This window comes from Girardinichthys multiradiatus, chromosome X, assembly GCF_021462225.1.
Source record: "Girardinichthys multiradiatus isolate DD_20200921_A chromosome X, DD_fGirMul_XY1, whole genome shotgun sequence".
In the NCBI taxonomy this organism is placed as follows: Eukaryota; Metazoa; Chordata; class Actinopteri; order Cyprinodontiformes; family Goodeidae; genus Girardinichthys; species Girardinichthys multiradiatus.
The window spans coordinates 32,618,745-32,636,516 of record NC_061817.1 but is presented as its reverse complement, the minus strand read 5'-3'; the positions used below and the strand labels follow the sequence as shown (position 1 = coordinate 32,636,516).

The 17,772-nt window shown below is 38.6% G+C and overlaps 1 protein-coding gene across 4 annotated transcripts in view; it reads right to left on the bottom strand.

Annotated features, from left to right (window-relative positions):
* The window catches only part of LOC124862843 (MAGUK p55 subfamily member 3-like), a 63,369-nt gene that overhangs the window by 42,425 nt on the left and 3,172 nt on the right, over positions 1-17,772 (bottom strand). For 3 of the 4 annotated variants that reach the window (XM_047357007.1, XM_047357010.1, XM_047357011.1), the window contains exons 2-3: positions 16,617-16,758; positions 2,605-2,824 (exon numbers count right to left, since the gene is read on the bottom strand). The gene's annotated coding sequence lies outside the window, so the exon portion shown is untranslated. The remainder of the gene's footprint in view (positions 1-2,604; positions 2,825-16,616; positions 16,759-17,772) is intronic. The other variant, XM_047357008.1, reaches the window with a different exon arrangement.

The window sequence follows — 17,772 nt, the reverse complement described above, 5'->3', positions numbered from 1 at the left end:
TCTTTTCGCTGCTTTGATCTCCTTGGCCAATTTGTCCTGTTTGTACAGGGGACGGTCCCCACTGCTGTGAGCTTTTTCTTTATCCCTGCGCAACTGCCTCAGATGAGAAGTGAATCAAGGTTTACTGTTATTCTATGTGCAGAAGGTCTTGGTCTGCACTCACATGTCCTCACAGAAACGGATATATTACATCACCACCTCAGTAAGTTGGTTTAAATCAGTGGCTGAAGTTTCAAAAACAGACCTGTAACTTCTCCTTGGAGTCTTCAGTCCACTTCTTAACAGTCCGAACCACAGATTTGGAAGCTTTTAATTTCTGCCTGTAGATTGGAATGAGATGGACCAGAGAGTGGTCAGAAAGTCCCAAAGCAGCCCTGGTGACAACATGATATGCATCCTTTAAAGTTGTGTAGCAGTGGTTCAGAGTGTTTTATCCCTGGTGGGACATTTAATTCCGGCCTGTTTACAGCAACACCACATCATCTCAGTCAATTTAAGACCAAACTTGACAAGGACACTCAAAACCTTAATAATGATTTTTTTTGGCCATTCAGGGGTGGACTTCCTGGTGTACTTTTGGAGCAAGGGACCGTCCGTCCATACTCACTTATCCTTATAGGGTTGTGGGGGAACGGGTGCTTATTTCCAGCGGTCATTGGGCGAGATGCAGGGCCACCCCAGACAGGTCACCATCACAGGGCAACACAGAAACACACATGACAAACAACCATGCACGCACACACTGATAACAATTTAGAGACACTTGGAGACAATGGTTAACTATATGTTTATGGTGGAGGATGTTTATGTGGGAGAAATCCTGAGTACTCCACAAAAGCCCATACATGCACAGGGAGAATATAAAAACTCAGTGCAGAAAGAGCCCAGGCTGGCCCTCTGGATCAGTGTCCTGCTGGCCTAAGTGGGCTTGAGTTTAAAGTCACAAACTGATGACTGAACATTTCTCTTTAGGGTTTTGTGGTAGAGGGCAAAATTCATGTTTTCTTTCAAGAACTTTAAGTTGTCAAGGTTCTGAAGCAGCAAAGTAGCCTCAGCCCCTTTAGAACAGTGCATTATGTGTTGATTTTTGAGATCTTTTAGCCTACTTTATGCTGTCAGACAGATTCTATTTAGATTTCTAAATTCTACAGGTCTGACAGTAACAGGTCTGTGTGTGGCTAGGAAAGCCGAAATCAGCTTAAAAAATGAATTGGTTTTGATGATCCGAAAAATGGAGGTTATCCTGGAGGACAACCTAACTTAGATTTAAGCATGGATCAGATAACCAACAGTGAGTCACCATGTTAATCAACATATAAAGCTAAATAAAAAAGTATAAAATTAGTTATTTCTGAACTTGATGCCTATTATTTTCAAGCAAAACATTTACATAGCTTCTTTCTCTACTTCTTTGATTAAACCAATAAACATGGTTCTCTTACACATTAGTAAAATCAGAGACTGAAGGAGAGTAACTGCTGCAAAAAGGGGTTAAATCACAGCAGATGATCTGAGTAATTTTGGGGGGGGTTAACAATCCATCATGTATTTTTGCTTGCTGGGGTTAATCATCAGTCTGTGATGCAGCTTGTTGTTTTTACTGTGTACTGCTAATATATGCGCCTTTCTGTGTATATTTAAATATTCTAGTAACAGAAACCGTGCCATCTGGAGTGTCTACTGTGCTGCCGGTGCATATGTTCAGGAATTAATACAGACATTCTCTTAAAAACTACTCTTACTGGCAGCACACAGTCTGGTATTCTGTGAAAATTCCACAGCACAGACAGGGAAACAACAAACACTCAGTCATGCTGTTATATTGAGGATATAAACAACACGCTTTAATAAAATACTTAGTATCTCAGCTTCAGCCACCAAACAATGGCTGTAAACAAGAACAAAAGCAAAGTGGGTGATGAGTGTCCACACATGGATTGATCTGAGAGTGACAAAATCTTGATCTGCTTGTTATTGAGCATCTTGGATGGTCTCCTCACTGTTCACATATGGGTAATCCACTGCCCTAACAGTAATGGAAGGCAGCACTAAACATGTTTGGCCAGCATCCAACATGCCTTTTACACACATTTCCTCACTCATCTGCAGCCACAAAAGCCTCCCATCATCTAATCTCATCTCGCAGAGGGTGTGGTCAGACACAAACTTATATCATCTCTAACATGGCGGGAAACTACTGATGCTGACAGCTGTCACCCCTGTACACTGATGCTGAAAGGGTTACACTCCCTCCTCATCCCTCTACATTCATCCCATAATTTCCACACAGAAAAGCAAGGGCAGATGTCAGTTTTTCCTTCCTGTTTCCACTGGTTTTTCTGGCAGATCTTTGTTTCTACTTCCTCTCATCTGTAGAGCCTAATGCTGACTGCTCTCCCTCCCTCCAGCTCTTCTCCATCTCTCTGCAATGCTACAGCACTCTGCTCTCTCCACACACAGCGTACCGTCAGCTGGCAGACGGAGGAAGAAAGAGGGAAACACTCACTGAATGGTAGATCCACCCAGCCTAGTCGGGCAGCTGATGCCTTGTGTTCACACTGAAAACAAGCAAATGTTGACAGATATGCGAAGCAGCCTTCTTACCTTCTCTTCTCTCCGGATCTCCGCCTCCCTGCTTGTGTTTGTGTTGCTCCCGACTGCAGCCACACAGTTTCTCTCGTTCCAATTTTTTTTCTTCCTTACTTCTTCCTCCTCCTCCTCCTGTGGCTGCTGCTCTCACTAACCTGCTGATGAGTGGCTGCTGCCTCTTTCTCTCTCGCCTCTGCCCCTCCTATCCCTCTCCTCCCTTTTCATGTCTGATACTCTGTTCACAAAACCAGTGGAAAAGGCCAGTTAGGGCATCAGCAGTCCTGAAGCTTATCCTTTTTATTCTTGTTAAAAATAGATTCACTGATATTTGATGTCACATGGATGTATTTATCTATGAGAGCCACAGGGTTTTATTCTACAAGGAGGCAAACGTACAACAACATGATTGCAATCAGATAAAACTGATAATAAAAAGGTATCAAATAACAATTAATATCCAATGATGCTTTTTCCACTGTCGTTACAAGTTCAAAACAAGGTACAGAGAAGAAAAATGCAATTATCTAAAATGGTGTATGAATCAAAGGAAAATAATAGAGGACTTTGAGTTTTTGGCATTTTATCTACAATCAAGTTAAAACCAAATATCCACATATACTGTATAAAAAGATACATATGCATTTTTTCTTCACTGTGTGACATTAAATCAGACTAAACTTTTCCTGGGATTACCGAAATTATTTGTATTTACTAAATACCAGAACAAGGAGTGAACTTTTTAGACATTTTTTATTACTATGTCTGTATGCATCTTATGGGAAGAATGGAATGTTTTGTTCTGTTTGTTAAGCTTCACTTTAAAATTTAACAAAAACATTGACGTCAGACTGCAGACGTCAATGCAGAAGATCAAGTACTAAGGCAACAGCATGCCAATAACAACTGTGTCATAAGTATAAAGATTTAATAATAAAAATATTCTAGCCTACATTGTTCGTGTTTATTGTGGACAGAATAGCTCCTAAAACAGATCCTTGCAACACACCTTTTAAGACATTCAGATAAGAAAAGGAAAGATCGCTTAGATACACATACTGACTACTACTGGAAAGATGATCTCAAAAAACCAGAAAGCATCTGGTGTAGGATGCCATGATGTGTTGTGTCAAGTCACAACTGTGCAGGAGCATTAAAGGAGCTGTACAAGATTCCTAATCACAATTCTAACTTGCATTTGCATTCCTGGAATGGATTTAATAGTTTCTCAGATAGATTAATATTTAAAAGAAGTGAAGACTTAAGCAGACCTTCAATGTGTTTAGGAAGACTAGTCTTGGTAGGCACCAACAGAATATAATATATGTTATGCAAGCCTCAAGTATTCACAGCACGTGTAGCAATACTGAATAATGTATACAGGCCAACAATATATTATCTGTAAAGTGAACACAGGGCTGTAGTAAATCATTGTAAGCTCACTGTCCACACAACTATGGTGACCTCACCTATATAACCCAGAAAATGACCTTTTTTATATATCTATCCACACATTTAGTAGAATTTGCAGCAAAAACATCAAAGTCTCCATGCCTTATCTAAAGGTAATGATACCCTAAACTCTAAATGCAAAGGAAGGACATCCTGAGTCTTTTTTCCTTTAGCACCGTTTGCCATTTCATTCAATTCAGTGGTCTCAAAGTGGTCCTTTTAGGACACCCTGATCCAAGTCATTTAATAAGAATAAAATAGATGAAAATGTCCTTTGAATATCATTTGAATAAGCTGCATGATAGGAAGCCAATTAATTATGCATTTCATTTTATGGAGAAAGTTTAGTTTTCAAGTTTAGAAATGTTATTTTCAAAAGGTCCCATAAAGTTGGAATTACAATTGTGAAAGCTGGGGCTTTCTTACCAACTCCAAAAATTCAATATGGCTTCCTTTTGGTTTAGACAACCCAAATGTGAGAAACAAACCTTCATTTTCATTCTTTTAGCCTTCATGACTTAACTCTGAGACAGCTGAATTAATATGACTGGCTGTTCGTGACAGGACTGAGGCATATGCTGTATCAGCCCACATCCACCTACAGAGCGTCTGCTCCTTCTTTGTTTGGCTGCATGTAGCTCTCACAGCAAACACCGCATCTTAATGATGGCATGACCCTCCCTTCCAATGCACACAGCCCACTTTATTCACATGGTAATCGCATGCGTATCCACGCTGTTTTTGTGACCCTTTCTTTAGAAGCTCAAGCTACCACTAACCTCAAGGCATAAAGAGGTGAAAAAAAATACACAAAAACCAGACAAAAAGACATTTAATTTCATGCAGTTCAAGGGAATTCCTGGAGTATTAAGGACTTGATCTAAAGAGATCTGCAAATATTTGCAAAAATCTGCAAACAGCCAGTTTGCACCTAGAAAGAAATTTTACCTAATTAACGTATTATCGTCATGGGTTATAAAGTCCTCCTTGCCACAGTGATAAAAAAACTACATAAACATAAAGCAAGTTTTTCTTGACCATCTCACACATTTTAGTTTGGACCATAGAATATAACCTTGTCAGTTGTTTTGCTCTAAACATTTTTGCCTGACTGCCTGTCAATACATCTCAGTCCTCTAATGACTATTTGGCTCATTTAGAAATCCAGAAAACTTTGAAAATCAGTATTTAGTTGTTACTTCTGTTTTATATTCAATTACTGATGGCATGTTTGAAATCTTGTCAGTGAAAACAGCCCCAGTCATAACTTATTTCTGAAATTAGAGGTTGTGGACATATGCGGAAGCTAAGTGAGGACTTTTTCAGTGTTGGGAAAAAAATAATAAAGTTAATTTTTCATTATTATTGCGACATAACTGTCGCGTTACTCCAAGTCAACCTATGGTTGGCTGATTTATCCCTCGTGATGTCTCCTCTCCCTAAAGCAGATTTTGTAAAAAAAAAAAATTATATACATTTTACTTGGTTCTTCCCTTCATCTCTTGGACTTGTACTCTGTGGCACTTTACGATTTCGTCAGTAGTCCCAATTGGGGTAACCTCTACACATCCAAAGCCTGTGTCAGAACTGTCTGACAGTGCTACCAAACCTTTGGAACACTTTGTACTGAGCCAGAGTCTGGTTTCTGGAGCGGATCACGCTGGTGTGAACCCATCTCGGACCCTGAAACGGACCAGAAAATCCGTACCCTGGCACAGTTACAACTGCCGGTCTTGGCATGGTTTATCCTGACCTTGGAGCGGTTCGCTTGCAGTGTGAATGCATGCCGAGCCAGCGTACCAAAAGCAGGAAGAGAGGCTGTAACATAAGAGCAGCGCATTTGAGTAGAATAAGGAGAGGTATAGGAACAACAAAGAGCACGAATTTGAAGATAAGAGTTTCCCATGGGGCTACGTGGAGTAGTGAAGAGGTGCAAGCGCACAACTGTATTTGAACACCAAAGTAGCAACAGAAACCCAGAAGAGGCAGACTTTCTTTTCGTGCTTTTTTTCTTCTCGATTAGTACAATACTCGAGCAATACTGCCTCCAAAACATTCTGTTGCAACTGCATGACGTTGTTTGGTCCACTTTAAAATTATCTGGCTGGATCTCTGGATGGGATCAGCAGTGCGAATGCACCCCGAAAGTCTCAGAGAGACCTCAAACATCTATTAGAGTTGAACCCAACCATTTAGGTTGAAAGAGGTGGAGTTGGGGACCACATTTGCAGAGATGCAAGTTTATTTTGTGAAAAATTAACAACCCACAATTAACTTAAGTAAGGCACTCTTTTCCTGTTCTATAATGAAAGTTCCATCACCTCTCAGATTAAAATACATGTCAAATCAAACTTTGGTCTTTAAATCAGTCTTAAGGGTCCTGTGAGATTGAAATGTCAGATTTGAATCATTTTGATCATTCTTTAAATGTTTAACTCTCTAGTCGATGGTGGTGGCAATGGTAGGGGTTCGTTCTGTAACCGGTGGGTTGCAGGTTCAAGCCCCTGCTCTGTCTGTTTCAGTCGTTGTGTCCTTGGGCAAGACACTTCACTCGCCTTACCTGCTGATGGTGGTCAGGGGGCTCAGTGGCGCCGAATGCATAGCAGCATCACAGCTGTCAGTCTGCCACAGGACAGCTTTGGCGATGCTTTAGCTTACCACTATTAATGTGTGAATATGTGTATGAATGGGTGGATAACTGATTGTAGTGTGAAGCACTTTGGGGTCTCTGGGGACTTGAAACGCTTAAAACGCTACACCATTGCAGGCCATTTACCATTAGTCTTGTTTTGTACAATGTCTTGACTGTATTTGATGTTTTCTGTAGTAAAATGAGACCATTGGTTGATGGGCTGTAGTCAGCCCTGCTCCAGTGTGGAATACTAAAGTTATCTCTTTGTGAACTTTGATCCCAAACTGGGGAGTATAATCTGTATTGTTAGTTGAGAGACAAGCCACAGTTGCTTCACATTCTGTTGGTGAAGTCTGTCTCTACAGCCAAAGCTCACAGCACAGCACAAGTAGAATGCCACAGTCAAAGTTTGAATTTGTTGAATGTTGACTCGAGTGTGCTATAACACACTCATGTAGCCTGCTCCTGAAGAACTGCTCCGGACCGAGAGGAAAACAGCAAGCTAATAGCAAATCAGAGCTTCTTCACAAGGTCCACAGTTCTCTGGATCATGGATTCATAACTTTCTCCCTCGTTTTTCCACTCCTACATCTCACTAGCAGCTTTAGTTTAGACAAATGCATCAACAGTGATTACACTGCAAATTCGAATCTAATCCTAAAAACAGCTAATATTGACTTGTTTTGAAAACTCTGCCTCTTTGGTACTACACTCTGCTAAAGATGAACTGAGCACAGTGCCACAGGTGCTGTTCAGTTTAGCCCCATAGTGTTTACTGCCGACTCCAAGTGCAACCTCTAAAAGCTACATTTGGTCTTTATGCTGTATTTTTCAACATTTGCTTGATTCAGACACTGTAGCAACATGTTCACCTGCAGAGGTTGATGGGGAATGTGGGGGAGCAAACTCACTCAAAATCACTTCCTGCAGTCAGGCAAATTTACATTTACCCTCCTTCACATTGTTTCATGAGTTGCCAGATTAGTGGCGTATAATCGGGATGTACATACTCGACATAATCAGCCCGAGGCTATGTGCAAGACGAATTTAGAGTAGGGTTGCAACTATTTTGCTAATTGATAAATCTGTCGACTATTTGTTTCTATATTTTATTAATAATCAGATAGCAAAAGGTGCTTTAAATTAGATTGTTTTTTAACAGAATTTGAACCGGGTGAAGGTAAAGCTATGCCACTTGAGGAGTTCTGGATAAAGCATATGTACAGACAAAGAAGGTTCATCTTAAATGCAAAATGTATAAATGTTTTGTACAATTTTGGCCTAATTACTGCTCTGAGTAGATTGTTCTTTCAGCAAATGGCATGTCTTAGAGTCTGTATACTTCTGTTAACAATTATTCAATTACTAAATTAGTTAACGATTTTTTTTCAGTAATCGATTAATCACAATTAATCCAATTAATTATTTCAGCCCTAATTTAGAGTTGCACAAAAAAACAGAACTGCAAATAAATATTACACAAGTAATACCCTGTTTTATGTGTAGTAGCCATTGGTTGGTTGCTAAACGTCAGATTTTCCAATTCTGAAAACCAACTTCTGGGAATGGTTCATCCAATTCTTATCTTAAAATTAAAAAATTAAATGTTATAGATGTTATAGGACAAAAGGGAATGTAGCATAATCAGTCCAACTCAGACCACTATAGTGATGGCAGGAGTGAAGATGGTTATTTCACACCTCATCTTAAAATACAGATTACAAGACGATTACCTCTCCTGAGATGGATCTTATTCTCAGTGAGAACAAACTGTTAATTGGGACGATACCCTTAACCAACCTAATGTTAATATAAAAGCTTACATTTGGTAAGACAGACCAAAGCAGTTCTAAAAAATTCAAATTTCTTATTTACAAAAATTATTTTAAAAAATTCTGTCATGAACCCTTTCAGGGTTCAGGGTTTTTGTTTTCCAATCTAAAAAGATGCTGATTATTATGTACTGGCCGCATTAAAGTGAGGACAGAATCAAAAATTAACTGTGTTCTGAATGTTGCAGCTATGATTCTGCACTGCAGCCCCCCACCCCCAAACACCAGAGTGATTTAGAGACGAGGTCATTATGGGTCTTGACCAAATTGATTCTGCGACATCTGCTCAAATCCTTTGGGGAAGAAGGAAAAAGATCAGATTGATGCTAACTTCAATGGGTGGAGCTGGAGGTCCAAGCTGTCTGCTGACCCAACAAACATGCCATAAACTGGGTCTCTGCATGTTCAGCCATCTCCGGAGGGGCCAAATGGATGAAGCTGTCATCAGATAATAGAGTTTATGCCGGAGACTAAGAGCCAGTATTCTGAGCTATTTGCAGATGCATCATAACCCAGGAGAAAGGAGGACGCAAGTATTTTCTTATTGAAACTAGAACAGCAGCAAAGAAAAAAAAAAACTCCTGTAAAAGAAAAAAAAATCTGCATTACTACAGCTCAGTTTCTCTTGTTTATTATACTTTCAAAACTTGTTAGTAGAGCCTTTTCTTCCCCCTCTCTAAAGATTTATTTTGCTAAAGCTGGCATAGCTATATTCATGCAAAAAAACTCAAGCATCTGAAAATGTTTCTTATGCATCATCTTCCGGAATTTATGGAAATCTGATAAAAGATCTTCCAGAAAATATGTTTTCAACAAAATTTCCATGAGCTTTTTTTCTTACGAATGCAGCTATAATAATGTAACATTGCATCTGCAAAGATTAGGCAAGGAAAGTTTATTCATGTAGCACCATTCCTACACAAGACACTCTAACATGCTTTAGAGAACACCAAAGACAAGACATTATTATAGTTTTTTTTTTTTTTCAACCTAATTTGCTTTGTCAGAAACTCCAGAAGACTCAGGTGGAGGCCTCAACAATCTCCTGGATCAAAGACTACCTGACAAACAGACCACAGTTTGTGAGACTGAAGGGTTGTGAGTCTAACCAGGTAGTCAGCAGTACAGGAGCACCACAGGGGACTGTACTCTCACCATTCCTTTTCACTCTGTACACCTCAGACTTCCAGTACAAGACAGACTCCTGTCATCTGCAGAAATACTCGGATGATTCTGCAGTTGTGGGGTGGATCAGAGATGGACAAGAAGCTGAGTACAGGAAGGTGGTGGACCGCTTTGTGGCATGGTGTAGAAACAATCATCTCATTTTGAAAGTGACTAAAACAAAGGAGATAATTGTGGATTTTAAGAGAAACAGGAATAAGTCAAAAACTATTTCTATCATGGGAGAAGAAGTGGAGGTGGTGGAGGAGTATAAATACCTCGGTGTTCACCTGGACAACAGACTAGAGTGGAGATGCAACTGTGAAGCCATCTACAAGAAGGGACAGAGCAGACTGTACTTCTTGAGGAAGCTTAGGTCCTTTGGTGTTTGCAGCAAGATGTTGCATATCTTCTATAAGTCTGTTGTGGAGAGTGTGATTTCTTCTACCATCATCTGCTGGGGAAGCAGCATCAGAGCCAGGGACTTAAAAAAACTCAACAAGCTGATAAAAAAGGCTGGCTCTGTTCTGGGGACTCCTCTGGAACCTCTGGAGATCATTGTGGAAAGAAGGATTCTTCATAAAATGAAGAACATTATGAAGAACCCTGAGCATCCTCTTCATGAGTCTGTCCTACAACAACAGAGTGTCTTCAGTCAGAGGCTTCTTCAGAACTGCTGTAAGACGGAGCGCTACAGGAGATCCTTCCTGCCCACAGCCATCAGCATCTACAACGGCTCTTTGAGGAAACCTTCATAATATGAGCTATAACAACATTTAATTTCCTTTTGGGATTAATAAAGTATTTTTGAATTGAATTGAATTAACAAAATCTTTATGATTTAAAAGTAGAGCTCAATATGTCAAATACCTAAAAGCATTGTATAAAATGTTGAAATGCTAAAGTTAAATTGAGGTTTAAATTTTATTTTCAAACCCATGACTTAATGTCTAAGTTTAAACAGTTTATTAGTGAGTTTACTGATTGGAAAGCTGCAGTAAACAGAAATGTTTTGAGCCCAACAGTACAAAGGAACCAACAGATACTGCACATCTCAGGTTTTCAATAAATTTGTTTTAGAGCTAAAGAGCATAGAAACTAAATGCTGCATCTTCTTGTTTAGTTCTGGTTCAGGGATCCCCAAGTGAACCCCAAGTATGACCCTTGCGGTGCATACATAACCTGCAAATCAGAAATATATTCCAGCCCAAGATCATTTAGTAAATCAATCCAGTGCAGTGATTTAAGAACTAGTGTAATATAATTAATTTAACCGGTGTTGGTCATAACTCTAGCAGCAGCATTTTAGATGAGCTGCAGCTGCCTTACTGACTTTTTTTAGAAACTTGTATAGATACTATTACAATAATCCAACCTACTGAAATTAAAGCATGCACAAGTTTTTCTGTGTCCAGTTTTGGTAGGGAGCCTTTTATTCTGGCAATATTTTAAGATGAAAAGCTGGATTAATAATAGACTTTGCATGGTTGTTCAAATGTAGGTCTAAGTCTAAAATCACCCCAAGGTTTCTTGCATGCCCTTTGATCATTTCCCCCACTGACTCTAGTTGATCGCTGACCTTTATAGTTGCATTTTTCAGAGCAAAAACAATGATTTCTCTCTCATCTCCATATATCTGACCCATTGATATTGATATTTTTGATACGTTGACTCAGTGACTGCAGAGGGACTTACATATAGTAAGAGATGTATTATATTTGTTGAGCTTGGGGTATCCTATAGATGTTGAATAAAACTAGCTTAAGAACGGACACTTGAGGAACCCCACAATTAATTTTGTTTGCCCAGATTCATAATTACTAAATGACACAAAGTTGTCCCCATTCTGCCAAATAAGATGTGAACCAGTTAAGCGCAATACCAGACAATCCATCACTGTTAAGATATATTATTCCAAAACTTTTACCAATGCATACTCAGTGCTGCATTGTTGTCTAAAGAATATAAATATTGTGTTGTAGAGCTTGACAAATGTTTCTCCAAATGATCCCTTACCAATTAGTCTCTCCCTCATATTAAGGAATGACAGGTTATGACAGGTAATGTTACAGTGCCAGAGATGGAAAAACCTTCGAGCATACACTGAATTTCTTCAAAACTCCTTGAAGTCCAATGATATTTTTCATCGTGCAAAACCCACTTTTTAAACAAAAGAAAAATAAAGTGTGGGTTTTTTTTAACATACATAAGGTCCATTGTGCATCTTTGGTCCACTTTAATCTTTTAATTCTTGCCCTTAATTGTTTAAACTCCTTAACTCAAAAAAACTGTTACATCTCCAATTAAAACCAAAAGCAAATTTGTTGTATGTGTATTTCAGATCAAGTCTTAGCCCTGCCTGATTCAAGGTTCTAAAACATGCCAAAGTAAAGGTTTTAAACACTGTTCTCCTGAATTTGTAAACAGTCTTTTAAAAAGTGTATGTTGTTAGGTATCAAGATGCTTCATAGAGAGGCTAAATATCACCCAAAAGCTATAAGCAACGATGTTAAAATTTTTTCTTGCCCTATGTGTGTAGCAATATAATCTGTGTGAAAATGTCTCCGAAAGTATTTTCTCCACCGTCTCTTTAAACAACTTTAAAGAGGTCAAATCTAATTTAAATTAGGTTGTGTGTTTTATACATAATTGTGTAATTTGAATTTAAATTAACACTAAAAGTAGTGACACAACTGTTAATAAAGCGGTGATTTTATTTCAGATCTCAGTGGAAAATCCAAATCACAAAGAAACAAGAATTTATTTAGCAAGATCAGAACCACAGTTTTCATCAGAGTTGTCAGAATCTTCCTAATGGATCGAAAAATTAATTCAAGAAAAAGAATGAAAACAAAAACTGTTTTAAACAGACCATTAGGATTATATATTTTTATGTAAACTAAAACAAAGGAAATCATTTTTTTTAGAAGTCAATAACTACAGCCTTTGGTGAGAAAGCAGAAGAAATAAATGGTAGCAAACACTTCTGAGTGGAGACAGATTAACAGAGAGGAAGGTATCACTTCTCTGTATGATATTAACTGCTATCATATTTACTGTTCTCCCTTTCAGCAAATCGCTGCCATTTGTCTGGAAGTAGGAGGCTTAATGCCCTTTAATATCCGTCCGGCGCCACAACTTTCTCACTGCTCGCTCAGCCTCCCAGGTTTGTCAATATTACTGCCCGTCTGGCATTTTCTACATTCTCTCACAGCACTCAAAGTTCTCCAAAACCTCAGACTACTCTCATCTGCTGAAAAAACACAAATGGCAAGATTGTAGAACAGCAGATCTGGGCATACATCTGCTTCTAGAGTGGAGGAAGCAAAACAAATCAATTTGGGTTTTTTGCATTTCACAGAGCTGTCAGGCAGTCGCAGCAAATCCAGCATCAACAAAGGGGTCTTACTCTGATTACAGAGGTGACACTTGACTCTATATGAGACTGAATTTAACAGCATCCCTTAAGATTGTTGAAAGAATAACCTTTGTGTGGAGCGTTAATGTTTCTTGAGAGGTCCATCAGCAGACACACCAAAGAGCAAAAAAGAACTTTGAGAAAAATCTAAAATTAGGAAGTCAAACTAGGAAGAAACACAAAATATCTAGTTCATGCAAAGCAACTGCAACAACATTATGACAATTAAGTGCAAAAGTAATAGACATTAATACAGAAGCATACCAATGAGATACAAAAACATTATTTAAAAAACTGTTGTAAGGAGAAGCAAAAATATTGCTAGGAAGTGTAAAGAGATTGGTTTTCTTTCTCGTTTAGAAACGTTTTTCTGTGACTGGCTGCAAACTACCCTCCTCTTTTAGACCTCCAATTCCTCCTGCAATTAACCGTAGGAGGGGCCTGATTTACCAAGAGTAATCACAAAGAAATGCAAGGACAAATATATAGAAGCAAAATAACACAGCAAAACTAAACATACTTTTATTTTAAAGGTATTTTTAGTATCAGAGCAAAACTACCCTTTTTTTCACTCAAAATTTGGCACATAACCTTAAATGCTTCACACAAGCCAACTGAACAAATTGTTTAACATCCTCAGCCAGTGTTAAAGTTACAAAAGAAAGTTTTGTTAATTTGCTACTCTGGAACATCCAGGTGTGTCTTAAACTTTCAGGAAGGAACGACATCAGCAATTAGCATAAGACTGTTGGTGTCCATCAATCTGGGAAGACTGGTCTGTCATTTTTCACCAAAAATTATTATTCAAAATGGACAAACCTTTAAAACAGTTGCTATTCTACTCAAGAGCGGACGTCCCAGAGAGAATACGAAAAAAACACTGCAAGAAAAGACCCAAAGGCTCCTCTAATTAGCAATAGGCTTCAGTTAAAATATTTTTGTCTGTGACAGGACAAATAGAAAAAGGCAGAATAAATGCAGCTTCCTTGGAAGCTTTACCAGCAGAAAGCCTCCTCTTCAGCATGGACCACAAGACAGTCTCCGCAGGCAAGTAAGAATAGCAACATATGTTAAGCCACAATACAAAGCAGCAATTATAGTCACAATGGAGGAAAACAGCATATCATGACAAACATGATATGACATCACACTAACTCAAAGCACGGTGGGGGAGGGCTAGTGACCTGGCCTTGGTTTGCATCATACATTCAACAATAAACTCCAATCTGGTAGCTAAAGCTTGACCCAAAGTGAGTCTTGCAATGGAGCAATGATCCCAAAAAGCACAACCAAGACATGTTGAACAAACAAATAGTTTAAATTTCTATCACAAAGCTGTCTTTTTCAAACAGCTGCAAAGAAAGGATTACAATGATTCTCACTGACAACCAGGCCTTTAACAGCTTAATAAATCTCTTTATTCTTCTCTAAATAAAGTCTAATGTTTTAAAATGTCCTTCTCATCCAGTAGTGGTGCAGAGTTTAAAAAGGACGAGGTTAAATGGTGGTTCAGTGAAAGATGAGGAGTTATGGCTAAAAGCTGCACGGCTGCTGGGAAATGTTTCATAACGTTATGTACTTCAGTGGCTGCTGCACAGCTGCATTAGACAAAGTGAATTACGGCACTCGTTACTCGACAGAGAAAAGGAGGAAGGAGGGGAGGAGAGGAAGGGCATGCTCATTCCCCGCAGTGAAAAAGGAGCAGGTGGCTTCAGCTTCCTTTATGGGCTTTTTGGCAAAAATTTATGAGATTGTTTGGTTGGCAGTAACATTGTGTAAACTCAAGTGTTTGGAAACTATCTTCTGCTTCATATGCTGGGGGTTGGTCTGGTGTCAGGGTGGGATTAGGCAAAAATCGGCATCACAAACATTCCCCAGACAATGAGTTCAAATAAACCTAAATTGCAAAGTTGTATGTGAAACATGTTACAAATTAAAATAACGTCTGAAAAGATGAGAAAATCCCAAACAATTAAATCCAGTGTTATGTGCAACATGTGGAAATTATCTTCCTAAACAATAATTTATAAGAATAAAAACCTTCTGAATATAGTAATTCCCCTTAAAATATGAAACCAGCTGCTTTTAAGCACTTTCAAATTAGAAACGACTGCAAAAAGGACTAACCAGCCATGCACATGTAAAACTACAGCAGGACACAGAACCCAAGAGTGGCCCAATCAGAGAAGAACCCAAGGCACAGATGGCAACACTGAATGAATGGTGTAGGGCAAAGCATTTTCCCGTGTGAGAATGGCCCAGTCAAAGTAAAGACTTAATTCTATTTGGGAATCTGTCTCTAGATGTGCAAACATGGTCGAGAATAACCCAAAAAGACTTGCAGCAGTAATTGCGGAGAAGGGTGGTTCTAAAAAATATTGACTCAGAGGGGCTGAATACAAATCCACTAAACACTTTCCATATTCTTATTTGTAAAACATTTTCTAAACTATGTATCATTTTCCTTTTACCAATAAATATGCACCGATGTGTTGATCTATCAAATAAAATTCCAGTAAAATAGTTTGAAGTTTTGTAACAGGACAACACGTAAACAAAATTTCAAAGAATATGGATACCTTTGTAAAGCACTGCATAAACTGAATCTCATAACATCAAATACAAAAAGCTTATTATTTTTATAAGGGATAATAGATTATTTACTGCCATCTGTAAATTTTCTGAAAAACTGTAAAACTCAGCAAACCTGATGCCCAGTAAATTTGTACCATTAGTAAAATTGTTATAATGCATAATGCTTTTAAATCCACAGTAAATGTGATTACTCATTATGTACAAAGTGTGTTTAGATTAAGTATCCTGTCTCCCCGGCAACAGTCCAACAATCAAATTATGGTCAAGATAAGACCTGAAAATTTCACAAAAACAATCAGTTAGTTAGTTAGTTTGAATATTCTCTTTGGTAGAACCTTAAAACAAAAACCTTTCCAAATATTTACCACCATGTCCTGTAGTGAACTGTTCAGGAAATTGTTTATCTGAAGTATTAATTCTCTAGAGCCCTGCACTCTAACTAATCCCTTCTTAACCCTTACCTCCAACTGGTTTTTCCAAGTCAAGTAAATAACCTGGATAGAAACTATTTTGTTTTTCTAGGCAGTAGTTGCCTTTATTTTTCTATTTTTTCTAAAAGTGAGCTGACAGGAAATGAGATGGAGAGAGGGGGAAGACATGCAGTAAACGTCAACGGACTGGGACTCAAACCTGCGACATTTTTCGTACGGTTGCGTGTTTTACTCCTTACACCACGGCCGCACCCGGATAGAAACTATTTTAAATGTATTTACCCCACTCTTCTTATAACCCCTAGTAATTAAGCCACATTTTATCTTTGCATGAGTGTATGACCACAGCTGTGACACCTGATCTGTCGAGCATCTGCATCTGTCTGGAAGTGAGGGGAGTTCCTTAAATTGTCAGTCCGGCAAATTTGGTTCAGTGGCTCAATGCTTATCAGATTGTGTTCCCATTCCCACAGCTCCTGCCGGTCAAATGACTGGGAAGTGTGTACCTCAAGGCTGCTAAGTGGTTTATCGATCAGTCAGCTGAGCCTGTGAACTGATGGACTGTGCTGCAGCAGACAGGAGAAGCGCTTGGTGGGATGGTAATGGCTCCAGAATACAATGCATTCCTTCACAGATGAGAACCATGACCTGGTTGAGAGAAAGAGCCTCATTAGAGATGAGATTTTGTGTTATTGGGCAGTTCAAGCCCTCGCACACAGTTTTACAAACAATCACTTGACAAAGGCTTAAAAACCCTTCATCTTTTTTATGTTTCATCATTTTACAACCACAAATTCTATATTTTTAATTAACTTTATGTGACAGACCAACAAAAACTAGTGGATAATTATTAAATGGAAGAAAAAAAATGATAGTTTCCAAAATTTGTCATGCATTTGTACTCAGCCCCCTTTACTCTGAAAGAAAATCATAAAATCAGTGCAACCAACTGCCTTTAGAGTTTACCTAATTGGTACCTAAAGTCCAGCTGTGTAAAATTGCATCTCAGTATAAATCTAGCTGTTCTGTGACGGCCTTCTTGGTTTTCAAATATTTGCCAACAAAAAAGTGGCAACCAAGAAACACAGCTGGGGGTTTGGTTTAGGTTGTGGACAAGTTTATAAAACAATAAGTTATAAAACAATAACCAAGCTTTGAAAGTTGCACATGGTGCTAATTAATCCATAATTTGAATTCGGAAAGAGTATGAAAGAAGACATGGTCATCCACCAAGGAGTACATTACTCAAAGAAGCAGCCAAGAGGCTAATGGTAACTGTGGAGTACCTGAGATCCTCAACTCAGGTGAGAAAAATCTGGTGACTGGACAACTATTAGTTGTGCACTCTACAAATGGCCTTTATAGAAATGTGGCAAGATGCCATTGTTGAATAAAAATCTGGAAGAAGTCCCCTCAGAAGTTTGTCACAAGCTATGTAGGAAATACCAACATGTGAAAGAAGGTGCACTAATCAAATGAGACCAACATTTTGCTTCAACAGGCAAAACATTGTAGGTAGTAAAAACCAATATTGCACATCACTTTGAACACAGCATCTCAAAAGTAAAACACAGAGGTGGCAGCATCATACTGTGGGGACACTTTTGTTCAGCAGGGACAACGAAGCTCGTCAGAACTGATGTGGACATGGAAGGAATTAAA